The sequence below is a fragment of the Carassius gibelio genome, chromosome B12, assembly GCF_023724105.1.
Source record: "Carassius gibelio isolate Cgi1373 ecotype wild population from Czech Republic chromosome B12, carGib1.2-hapl.c, whole genome shotgun sequence".
NCBI lineage: Eukaryota > Metazoa > Chordata > Actinopteri > Cypriniformes > Cyprinidae > Carassius > Carassius gibelio.
In genome coordinates this window covers 19016985-19028369 of record NC_068407.1, presented here as the reverse complement: position 1 = coordinate 19028369, position 11385 = coordinate 19016985, and the positions used below count along the sequence as shown (strand labels likewise).

At 39.0% G+C, this 11385-nt stretch overlaps 1 pseudogene; it reads left to right on the top strand.

Annotated features, from left to right (window-relative positions):
- Positions 1-1786: 1786 nt before the first annotated feature.
- LOC127969320 (uncharacterized) lies at positions 1787-10765 on the top strand (annotated as a pseudogene).
- The last annotated feature ends 620 nt before the right edge of the window (positions 10766-11385 follow it).

The window sequence follows — 11385 nt, the reverse complement described above, 5'->3', positions numbered from 1 at the left end:
ATTCAGTCATTTGACCAGCAGACTTAAGCAGACCAGGAAGTTGCAGAATTTGATTTGGTGTCAGGACAATAGGGTTATGCTTCACAAATCAGCTGCTCCATGCTTGTCTGGGTCATCCTGTGAAAAATATGTTTGTTAAATAATCTCATACACCTCTCTAATTACAGGATGTATGGTCAACACCAGTGGTCGACTGATATTTCGGCAAGGCGATATTTGGCATTTTTCAAATATCGTCATCGGCTGTTAAGTTTTTCTGCTTGGACGATGTGTTTGAGGTGGGACTTTTATTTTGACTGCACATCTGACTTCAGGAGACTCATAAAACAATATAAGCAACCTTAAAAATAGCATAATAGGGGCCTTAATAATTTGTCAGGGAGTTTTACATACCTGTCTGTTTTTATGGCGACATTTCCACATCTTGAAACGTGATGATGAACAAAACAAACCGTGATTTGTTGTACGACATGTTGGTCAAATGACCTCATGGTGGGCCTTGGCCAATGAAAGCTGCCATGAATTCCAGACCTTCAGTCTCATTAGCAAAGTTATTAGCATGTTGGTAGCATGATTAGCAATTGTGTAGCATGTCATTATCATGTCATAATACGTTTATACTTCATCAACGGTTCGTCCAGCGAAAATAAAATTCAGTATATAATTACAATTCTGTTCATATTACTTCATGGACAATGCGAATACAAACAGAATGATAATTTATAAGATGCGAGCAAGGTAGCACAGAATCTGAGCAAAGTTTAATCTTTAAAAAATTAGGTACTGATACAACTCTTCCAAGTACTGGTGAGTGGTGTAGGCGGTGATGAGGTTCAGGTCACCAGGTTGGTACAGCAGGTGTAATGGTAGTGTCATTTGCCGTCACGTCATTATTTAGAATGAGGGTACTCCGGTAGACTGGTGAGGGGTGGCCCTGATGGCCATCAGTACCAGAGGAAGCTTGACATCCCAATCCTTCTGACTGGTGGACACATACTTCTTCAACATGCTTGCCACTGTCCTGTTGACTCGTTCGACCTGACCTGAGGAAATTGGGTTGATGGCTTATATGAAGCTTGGCCTGTATTCCCAGGAGTTTACATATTTCCTGCATGACCTCGGCGGTGAAGTGGGTTCCTTAGTCAGAGTTGACTCTTAAAGGAAGTCCAAATCTTCAGAAGATGTGGTTCATTAACAGGAAGGCTGTCGTTTCTGCTGTATCATTGGGAGCTGGGAGACACTCTACCCACTTTGTGAATTCGCAAACCATGGTGAAGAATTATTTGTTACCCCGTGTCAACCGTGGCAGAGGTCCTACCCAATCTATTTGGAGGTCTGACCGTGGGAAGGTCATTCCTTTCCATTGTAGTGGTGCACGTGGTTCGGGTTTGCCGGTTGGAACTGGCAACACACCAGGCATCCTTTTACATATTCCGTAACATCTTGCTGCATACCAGGCCAGTACGCCACTTGCTTGAGTGTTTCGTAGGTGGCCTTGGCCTTGGGTGTGAGTCAGCATCATTCCCCTTTGGCCCTGAAGAACTACGAGCTTTGGCGCAGTTAGGGGCTTAGGGGCATATTTGAGAACCCCATCTTTGAGATGCAGCATGTGCTTGATTGAGTAAAGTTGGCGGAGATCAGATGAATTGGATAGGTCGGAGGTGGAAATGCTATGAGTTAGTGGGCCGAAATGTGAGTGGCAATGGTTTGTAGCACTGGATCCAATGCTTGGAGGGTGAGGAAATCATCAGCGGCGAATTAAGGAGTTGCGTGGTGGCAGCGGGTTATGGCTGCCACTGATGGAGTGGGTGGGAGGGCAGGAAATGTCCAGGACTCTCTGTGTAATGGACCTGCTTTGGTGAGGGGATCAGTTTGGTCATTGAGATCTTTGTCTTGTCCTGGTTAACTGAGTGACCTCTGACCTTTTTCCAATAAACGATCATGTCATGTTTGGTGACAATATTATCACATGCTTGGAAGAGTTCCTGATGTTTGACAGGCTTGTTGTTAGCTGTCTTGAATCCATACTTTTTCCATCCAGCTAGATGGCATGTGAAGCTTAGACAGGCATAGATGGAGTCGGTACAGATGAGGAGTTCTTTGTCAACGGGGACCTGATCAGCGGGGACCTGACTCGACTCTGGAAAGTCAACGGGGACCTGATCAGCGGGGACCTGACTCGACTCTGGAAAGTCAACGGAGACCTGATCAGCAGGGACCTGACTCGACTCTGGAGCATCCACTGGGACCTGGAAAAAGTCAACTGGAAACTCTGGAAAGTCAACTGTGGCTTCCATCTTGTGCAGTGGTGCTGGGCTGGTGGCCATCTTGTGCAGTGGCACTGTGCTGGTGGCCACCTTGTGCAGTGGTTTTGGGCTGGCGGCCCCCTTTTGTAGTGGCGCTTGGCTGGCGGCCATCTTGTGCAGTGGCACTGTACTGGCGGCCACCTTGTGCAGTGGCGCTTGGCTGGCGGCCACCTTGTGCAGTGGCACTGTACTGGCGGCCACCTTGTGCAGTGGCGCTGGGCTGGTGGCCATCTTGTGCATTTGTGCTGGGCTGGTGGCCATCTTGTGCAGTGGCTCTGGGCTGGCGGCCATCTTGTGCAGTGGAGCTGAGCTGGTGGCCATCTTGTTAGGAGACACAGGCGTAGATTCAGCCATCTTGTCTGGAGACACAAGTGTAGATGGTGTATCCCATAAACCACGATAGTGTAGGTACTTGGTGAAACCATAAAAATTCTAGGACCTCCAGCCCCTTCATCTCCCACCATGGAAAAGGGTCGTCCAGGCAGTGATTTAGTAAATCCTTTAATGCCTCATTGTTATTTTGCAGCCCTACCGCCATGGCCCATAACACCTGAGCCAGACCACCCACCTCACACCCCCCTTGACAAAGGGTGGTCAAGCTCTGGAGTCTCCTCCTCCGCTCGTTCATGGTTTCTGGGGGGACGGATTTGAATTCCCACACTGCTGAATCTAGGTTGGATGGAGTCCTTCTGTCGCGAATCGCACATAAAACTGGTAGATACAAATGCAGTTTATTTAGGGGAATCAAAAAATCATTATCCAGTCAGGCAAAAGGTTAATATCCAGAAAAGCAGTCCAAAAACATGAAACGCGACAAACACCAGGGAACACGAAAAAGCAGGGTGACATAAAGCAGGGACTCCATGATAATGATAGAAACAAACAGGGTATATATAGACAGGTGAAAACAATGAAAGTGGGAGCAATTAACAGTAATGAATCCATACAAAGGCTTGTGGGAAATGCAGTACCTGCAGTGGGGTGACTATATGGGGAAGTGAGACCACTAGTGGACACCCAGGGATACACAGACCAGACACTGTGACAATAAGTTCCTACAATTTCTGCATTGCTAGTGACAACCATAACTTTTGATTTGTTGCCATAATACTTTGCACAGTTTTTTTTTTTTTTTTTTGTTTTTTTTTCTTCTCTGCAGTTCTGAAAGAATAAAGTGCAGGACTATGTGTCAGACTCAGATTCAGACTATGGTGAATCCTGAAGCCCAGAAGTCATTTTGAGACAGATAACCTTGGCTCTTATAAACAAACACCTAAGCCTAATTTTAAAACCAGTTTCTGCCCTTGTTTAACTAGTTTCACTCCCTCGGGCTCTGGCTGCAGTTTTGATCAGGTTCCTCCAGACTGAACCACAAGGGCGTATGCTAAAGCATGGCTGAGATCCTTACGGATTCTCTTGAGGGACAAAAAGGTTTTGGGTCCTCTTATCACTGACAGAGCGCTTCTAACTCTATCACAACTGGGCAGCATCAGCCACGCACCCATTCCCAAGAAGATAGAGACGTTGATGCTGACCCCTGGGGTGATTCTCCAACTATGGTACTTTTTCTGTCCTTGACAGATATAAAAACTAAAAAACATTTGTTGTTGGCTAGCGCTCTGGGTTTAAGAAAAGCGCATTACAAATAAAATGTATTATTATTATTATTTCCACTTTTTTAACACTTACTACATGTGTAGGGGAACCTTTATATGTATTAAAAAATCATTGTTCAATTCTGTTGTTTTATATAAAATAGGAGGCATTTTATATGCGGTTTTTTACTATTTTTCCTCTGTCCCTAGGCCAGACTTTGAGTCTTCAACCTTATCTCACTTAAAATCTAACACTGATATAATTTTAAATTCAAACAGAAAGTATACATTATAACCCGGTTCATTCAAATCTAATGTTTTTTTTTATATTTATTTTTAATTTTACATATTTTAAACACGTGGAAAACACGTGTCCCTTGGGTTCACTGTCATTTCCACACCTCTGCATTAAATGCAATCCCAGGCTCAGTGCTCTAGATATGTATACTCAGTAACCATAGTAACTGACACTCCAGAGGAAAAGAATGGTCCCAGCAGAGGTTAATAAATTGGAGATATACCAAGGTAAATATGAGAAATACTGCAAGTATGTTTATTGTATGTAATTTCTGAACCGCTCATAATTAATTCAGACAGAAACATTTCTGGATTTTTACAATTTCATCAGGTGATATTTGAGATTATTTAATGCTAACTCTAAAACTAATGCTAACAGGCTAGTCAAACATGAGATATTAGAGGGAAAGGTGGAAAATGTCATTTCCACAACCGTCTTTTCCACATCTGTCTCCATGGAGAAGTAGTTTGTCTCCAAAGTAGTTTGCCTATAGTACTAAAAATATAGTGTAAACACATAAACTTTACATATAATGTCATAGAGAATGTTTTAAATTGAGATATTTTATTGTTTCCAACTAAATCTGACATAGTCTCTCTGTTGTTCTTTAAAATGGCACCCAAAACATCAGCAGAGAAGTCCAGACTATTCAGGGAAAGACTAAAATCGGATCCAATTTTCCAAGTTCCTAAGGAAAGACGGAGAAAGATATGAAAAGAAAAAACAGCAAGGACTTAAGTCTGTCAATGAAATGTCAGTAAGCGACTGTGACGAGTGGGGCTGGGCCGAGAGTCGTGGGAATGGAGCGAGGCCAGTGGAGTGATTGGAAATAAGCGACACCTGCGACACTTACCAGTCTCGAGTCCCACGGAGGAGATAGGAAGGATATAAAATAGGAGCGAGGACAGAGAAGGACGATAGAGGACCAGGCCTGGATTTTAGTTGTGTTTGGTATTTGTTTTCAATAATAATAAAATAAAGACCCCTCACGGATGACTGCCGCGCTGTTTTGTCTTTATTTTATTATTAAAGTAATTTGATTGTCCGCCAGCTCCCGCCTCCTTCTTCCCATGAAAGAACATTGTTACAGCGACAAAAATAATAATAATAGTTATCTTTTTATTACTACTACTCTTAGGCCAGTTGTTCATCAATTCACTATCCCTGTTTGAAATAAAAATAAGAATAAACTTCAAACTTGAATTTGATATTCTATTGTGTCCTACACATTAAGGTCATGACTCACTTTTGCATTTCCATCATTTATAATTCTACTACAGGTTTTATATCTGAAATGTTATTTTCACCATAACCTGCCTTTCCCTTGTCATTTCCACAACCACAAATATTTTTGGTAAAACATAAAATAAAATAAATAAAAGTTAAGGTAATGATGGTAGTGTCGATTATTTAGCAGTTAAGGGTAAAGTATATGTATATGAGTTGAAAAATATCAGATTTGAAAATGTCAGAAATATGAATGAAAGGGTTCGGTGGCTTAGTGTTCAGCGTTTTTTTTTTTTTTTTTTTTTTGGTGTTAACTGTGTAAAATCTTCAAAGTTGCATTTCAGAAAAATAAATCTATTTACAATTTGGAAAGATGCAAGTCTAATGTGTAACCCAATATATTTATAACTACAAATATTTAAATGGAAATTACAATTTATTTTGCGATGTCTTGAAATAAAAAATAAAAAAAACATATTTTTCCATAAAGATCAGCACAGCCAACTTCAGGGCAGGTATCTAGGCATACTGGGGAAACAAATTATGCCAGTAATATTTTAATAAAAAATGTTTCATTTTCTGAAAATGTCCAGGTCCAAAAAGTATCATAGTTGGAGAATCACCCCCCTATAATGATATCATCCAGGTTATTTCTGAGAGCAAATTGGGTCGAGCGGATGAGGATGATCACAGTGGCGAGGAAGATGATGGTTCTGAGGCCGTAAGCGTCGATGTGAATGGCCCTGTGGTCTGGAGTCAGAACGATTGGTGTGGCGAGCACAAGGCCAGCACATTTTCAAACATGAGCCTTGGACCCTCTCGCAGGAGGAACAGTGTCTTCAAATCTTTCACGCCCGAGAGGAGGTGAAGAAGAGGAGGAAAAAGAAGAAAAGGTTAATGATGAAGTCAACAGGAAGGCATTCATGAAAATGTGTACAATAGTGCTTGGGCACAAGAGAGCCAGCTAACTCAGGTACAAGCCTTTTCAACTTACAGTTTCAAATGCTAATGTCCTTCCTCATGAGTTCTTTGAAAAATGCAAATTAAACTTGTGATTTCCTCACTATGCAAAGCTCTTTTGAATTGCCTGTGTGGAGAAAGAGTTTTTTTTTGTTGTTGTTGTTGTCAAAATGTGTAGTTACGACGTCTACCAGCAGGGGGATAATTTATGAAAAAAATGTGTATTTAGTTAATTTATTCTGTGTATTCTATTTGAATTTTGGGGAATTATGTTTTAATGGTTTAGTTAGATTTAAATAATCAAAAATTAACTGATTTCAATTCAATTAGCAGATTGAAACAATGTAAAATCACAAACAAATTGAATGTTAGCAATTATTATTATTATTATTATTATTATTACAGTAATAATGCCCTATGAAATTCTGAACTCATCTGTTTTTATATTTAGTTTTTTAGGATTTAATAAAAACATTTTGGTAATCAAATGAATGCGTAAAACCTTACCATCTTAATTAGTCTTTTAGAATGTAATCAAATACAATTTGAACAGTTTTTTTTCTTTTTTTGGCAAATAAAGGTGCCAAAACTTGGAAGAACAGATGTCTACCCTTTATATTCCTTTAAAATAATAACAATAGTAGTAGTACACTGAGAAGTACATTTTAGTATACAGCAGTAATATATTTGTCATAATTTCTTCAAGATTTATGACCAAAGCTTTATCAGATGAAATGGTCAAATGTTGATGAAGTGACTCTCAGAGTAGATCTGGAGGTGAAGCTAATTAATTCACATATTTATAAAAGAAATTATGACTAGATTCCATATACATCTTCATGCTAACCAGCAAAAGCTTGACCATTCAGCTACAAGTCATTGCAGAAAGTAAAGTTAGTTTTGAAAGGCATATGAATGCAATAAAATTCATACATTGTATGTGTTACTGAAGTGTTTTGAAGGACACTATATTCACTGAAACGAAATAGATTTGCAATATTTGCATGTCACATGCTGTTTTCTCTTCTTTCCAACTGTTTGCTGTTTTTCAGTCTCCTCTGGGGTCTGACAGAAAAGCTAAATAAAGAGTTTCAGCACGTCTTCACCTTGAAACTACCCTGATAAAGCAAATGTATGGAAGTTTCCACTAAAATATTGAGCAGCACAGATGTTTTTAGCATTGATAATAATCAGAAACATCTCTTCAGCAGCAAATCATCATATTAGAATGATTTCTGAAGGATCATGTAGTGATTCTGAAAAATCAAATTTGATCAGAGCATTAAATGACATATTACAATACATTCACAAAGAAAACAGATATTTTACGTTGTAATAATATTTCAAAATTGTACTGTATTTTGTATAAAATAAATGCAGGCGGGCAGAAGATACTTTTTTTTTTTTTCAAAAACATTAAAATACCCCAACCCCAAACTTTTTTAGTGTATATGCATTGACCTCTTCTTAAGCTGTTGACCGCAGTGCTGGAGAAGAATTTATCAGTCCAGTGGAAGGAAGAGTATATGAGTGTGGATGTAGCCTTGTATAAGGCTACATCCACATGAAGCCAGAGCTTTACCTATCCGATCTTATTTTTTTCCTTGTCTCAAGAAATATCTTTGTCCACAGGAATCCTCAAAACTGACACAAAATGATGTAGTATACATGCCAGACCAGTATGTGGCTCTGTAATTCTGCCACAGAGATACACTAAAAATGGTGAAGAAGACCGCATAAACCTTGCATGCGGTATACTAACTAACATGGAACAATACATTTATTAATCTGTGTTAATATTATGTAATAAAAAGACAATCGTTCTGTGTTTGTTCATGTTTTTGTTGCTGTTACGTGGCGTAGGCTGATGGCGTCATCGTTTCAGAAAATATACAGGCTGTGTTTGAAATGGCACACTTGTCTACTGCTCACTGCTCAGTACACAGTATACACTGCCTACAATTTTTAAAGAATAGGGTGTGAAACAGTATACAATAAGCAACAAATGTTGACAACAAATTAGTAATGTGCTAAAGTGTTGTCACATGACAAAACATTAATTCAGTACAGATGCTGAGGTTGTCACCTCACAAATAAATGTACTAATGGACTCACTGTCCACACGAAACAAAAAGGCAGCTTTTTCAAATGCGTCTCTCTATCGCCACCTGGCTGCAGCTTTGCGTCACTGTCCGAGTGTGAGGAAGAGCAGGAAGCTGCAGATTAGTTACAGGGGTTAGGGCTGATAAATATTGTTGATTGTTCTAACATAAATAATAACATACGTAACGAAAGCCCAGTCAGCAGCATCTGTAGAAATCTTTTTCCACTAACTGAAAATGTTGGTATTTTTGACTCGTTCCACACAAAAGTGGAAGTCAAAATGATCAAAAACCTTTACTGGCATGATCGACAAGTTCAAGACAAAAACACACAGAAAGAACCACACACAAATGTATTAAGATAATAGAATAGCAAATTTTTTTATAAAATAATATTAAAATAATTGTTAATATAATGCTCATATTATTGAAAATATTATTAATAGAATAATAATTCTAACATAAAATGTAAATTCTGTCTTTAGTACACAGTACACAGAGTAAGTAGTACACAGTGCATTAATAATCAGATCACATTATAGAGCACTTAATAATTTGGCCGACAGATACAAGTATTTTATTGGCATAATTGACACACACACACACACAGAGAGAGAGAGAGAGGGAGAAGTGAAAAATAAAAGTACAAAAAATAACTCCAAAACTAATAATAATAAATAATAATAATAATTGCAATATGTAAAATTTTGCTTGTGAGTTTAATTTGGCTGACAAAGACAATAATTGACTCAACTAAGACAAACACACACACAAAACAAGAATTTAAAGATAACAGAAAAAAAATAAGATGAAAATAAGACTAAAAAATTATATTGGAATAATAATAGCAAATTAAATTAAATTAAATTAAATTAAATTAAATTAAATTAAATTAAATTAAATTAAATTAAATTAAATTAAATTAAATTAAATTAAATTAAATTAAATTATTTAACACATTAAGACTTAACTGTTGTGCAGGCATAGACAGACTAGTGAATATGAAAATCTGATCAAATGTGTAGTGCACATATTAATTTGACTGACAGTCTTCCCTCAGTAACATATGTTTGTGGAATAAAAAAAAAGAGGAATTAGACGTGACTTTTTCAAAGTATCTCTCTCTCATATCTCTAAACTGACCACATGTAGGCCTTTTTAGCCGGTGTGCCTCAACTGTGCCAGTGTCACTTCTTCTGGAAGCCATGTTTGTCTGTGTCTGATTTTCTCGATCATCTCCAGACATATGAACGAATCATGATTTCGCCACATGCTTGTTCTGATCTCTCTCTCTGTCTGGTGCTCTCAGGCATGCAGTGAATATGCTGTCTGCTCTCCCGTTGAGCTGTCTAGACGTTCTGGTATCTGCGCCTCTGGCTCCAGACTCACACCAGATGAATGGAGCCAACATTGACTCTGTGTGCACAACCTGCTCATGTACATGGAGAGAAAACTGGAGCAGGTGAAGAGAGAGTGAAACATCTTTTACCTTGATATGTTGAGAATAAATCATTCATTAATCTATAAAACACACTGTATTAGTCTGCATCTGCTCTTTGTGCTCAGGTTTACACACTCTGGTTGACTCAGAGCACAGCTGAAACAAGTATCTATTTCTATTTTCCAAAGTTTATGTATTGCTATTGACTGTTCAAATACGGAGTTTTGTGCATCATGTGCATGTGTGTGTGTGTGTTAGTGAGAGAGAGAGGGCCTCCCCATCTACTACAGAAGTACACTGGATATGGAAATGCTGCTGGGCTCCTGGCCACTAGAGGCTTGCTCGGAGGTCAAAGGTCAAATCATCAGACACACAGTACTCTAGTGATTCAGACTCGGACAGCGAGGAGTACTGGCAAATCAAAAACCGAGTGAATCCAGTGACGGGACAGGTGGAGGAGGAGCAGCCCGAGCCGATCGAGGGAATGACAGAGGAGGAGAAAGAGGAGGAGCCTCACCGGCTCATCAGTCTTTTTAACAAACTCTCAAAGTGAGGAACTAAAACCACTGAAAAACCCCATACACACATACTGCTTTAATACTCTTTAATACTTTAATACTCTTAAATAGTATCTTTAATACTTTAATACTCATATCTTTTCCTAAATGGGGATAATATGATTCAGCCAATGTAATTGAACGAAGAAGGTCAGCTGGTGCCGCTGTCAGAGCTCAGGGACCTTTCAATGGAGGAAATCAGAGGAAGAACATGATTATCTGGAGAACGAATATCTAGTTTTAACAGTTTATGGCATAACCTCATCTAAACATACCTGAATATATCGAATCAATTAAAGGTGCCATATGCAAAAATTGAGGTAAAAATATCCATAACATGACCTGCACGCATCAAAAGAATGAGAAGAAATAAGGGCGATGATGTCATAAAAAAAATGGCAAGTTATAGTGCTGCAGAGATATGAACCTTAATTAGCATTAGCATTACTAGCCCCGGCCCGACAAGTGTCGTAATACCAGTTTCGGCCATGGGAGGCGGTATGCTGGCAACATAACCACCAGCCAACCTGCAATACACGAATAACTCGCACGGCTTGTGGGCGTGTACTTGAACCTGATTTCAATCGTGTGGAAATTACAGCACACTACTTCATTTCAGTTCAGGAAAGAGACCTTCACCCGCTACAGGGAAACAACCCCGCGAAACACAAATCAAATCCGATAAGAAAAGGACCAGAGTAAACATCAGCACTGCTTTCAATCGCTGGGGAAAACTGATTGACCTGAAAGAAATGAGGTTCGACTCAGAACTTGCAACATTTCTTTTGGATTGGTAAGCTAACGTTAGATGCTGTTAGTATTTCGCTAGAAGTCTGTTTTATATGTTTGTGTATTTGTTTTCGGGAAGTTATAACATAGAAATGTATCGAAGGCTGTTC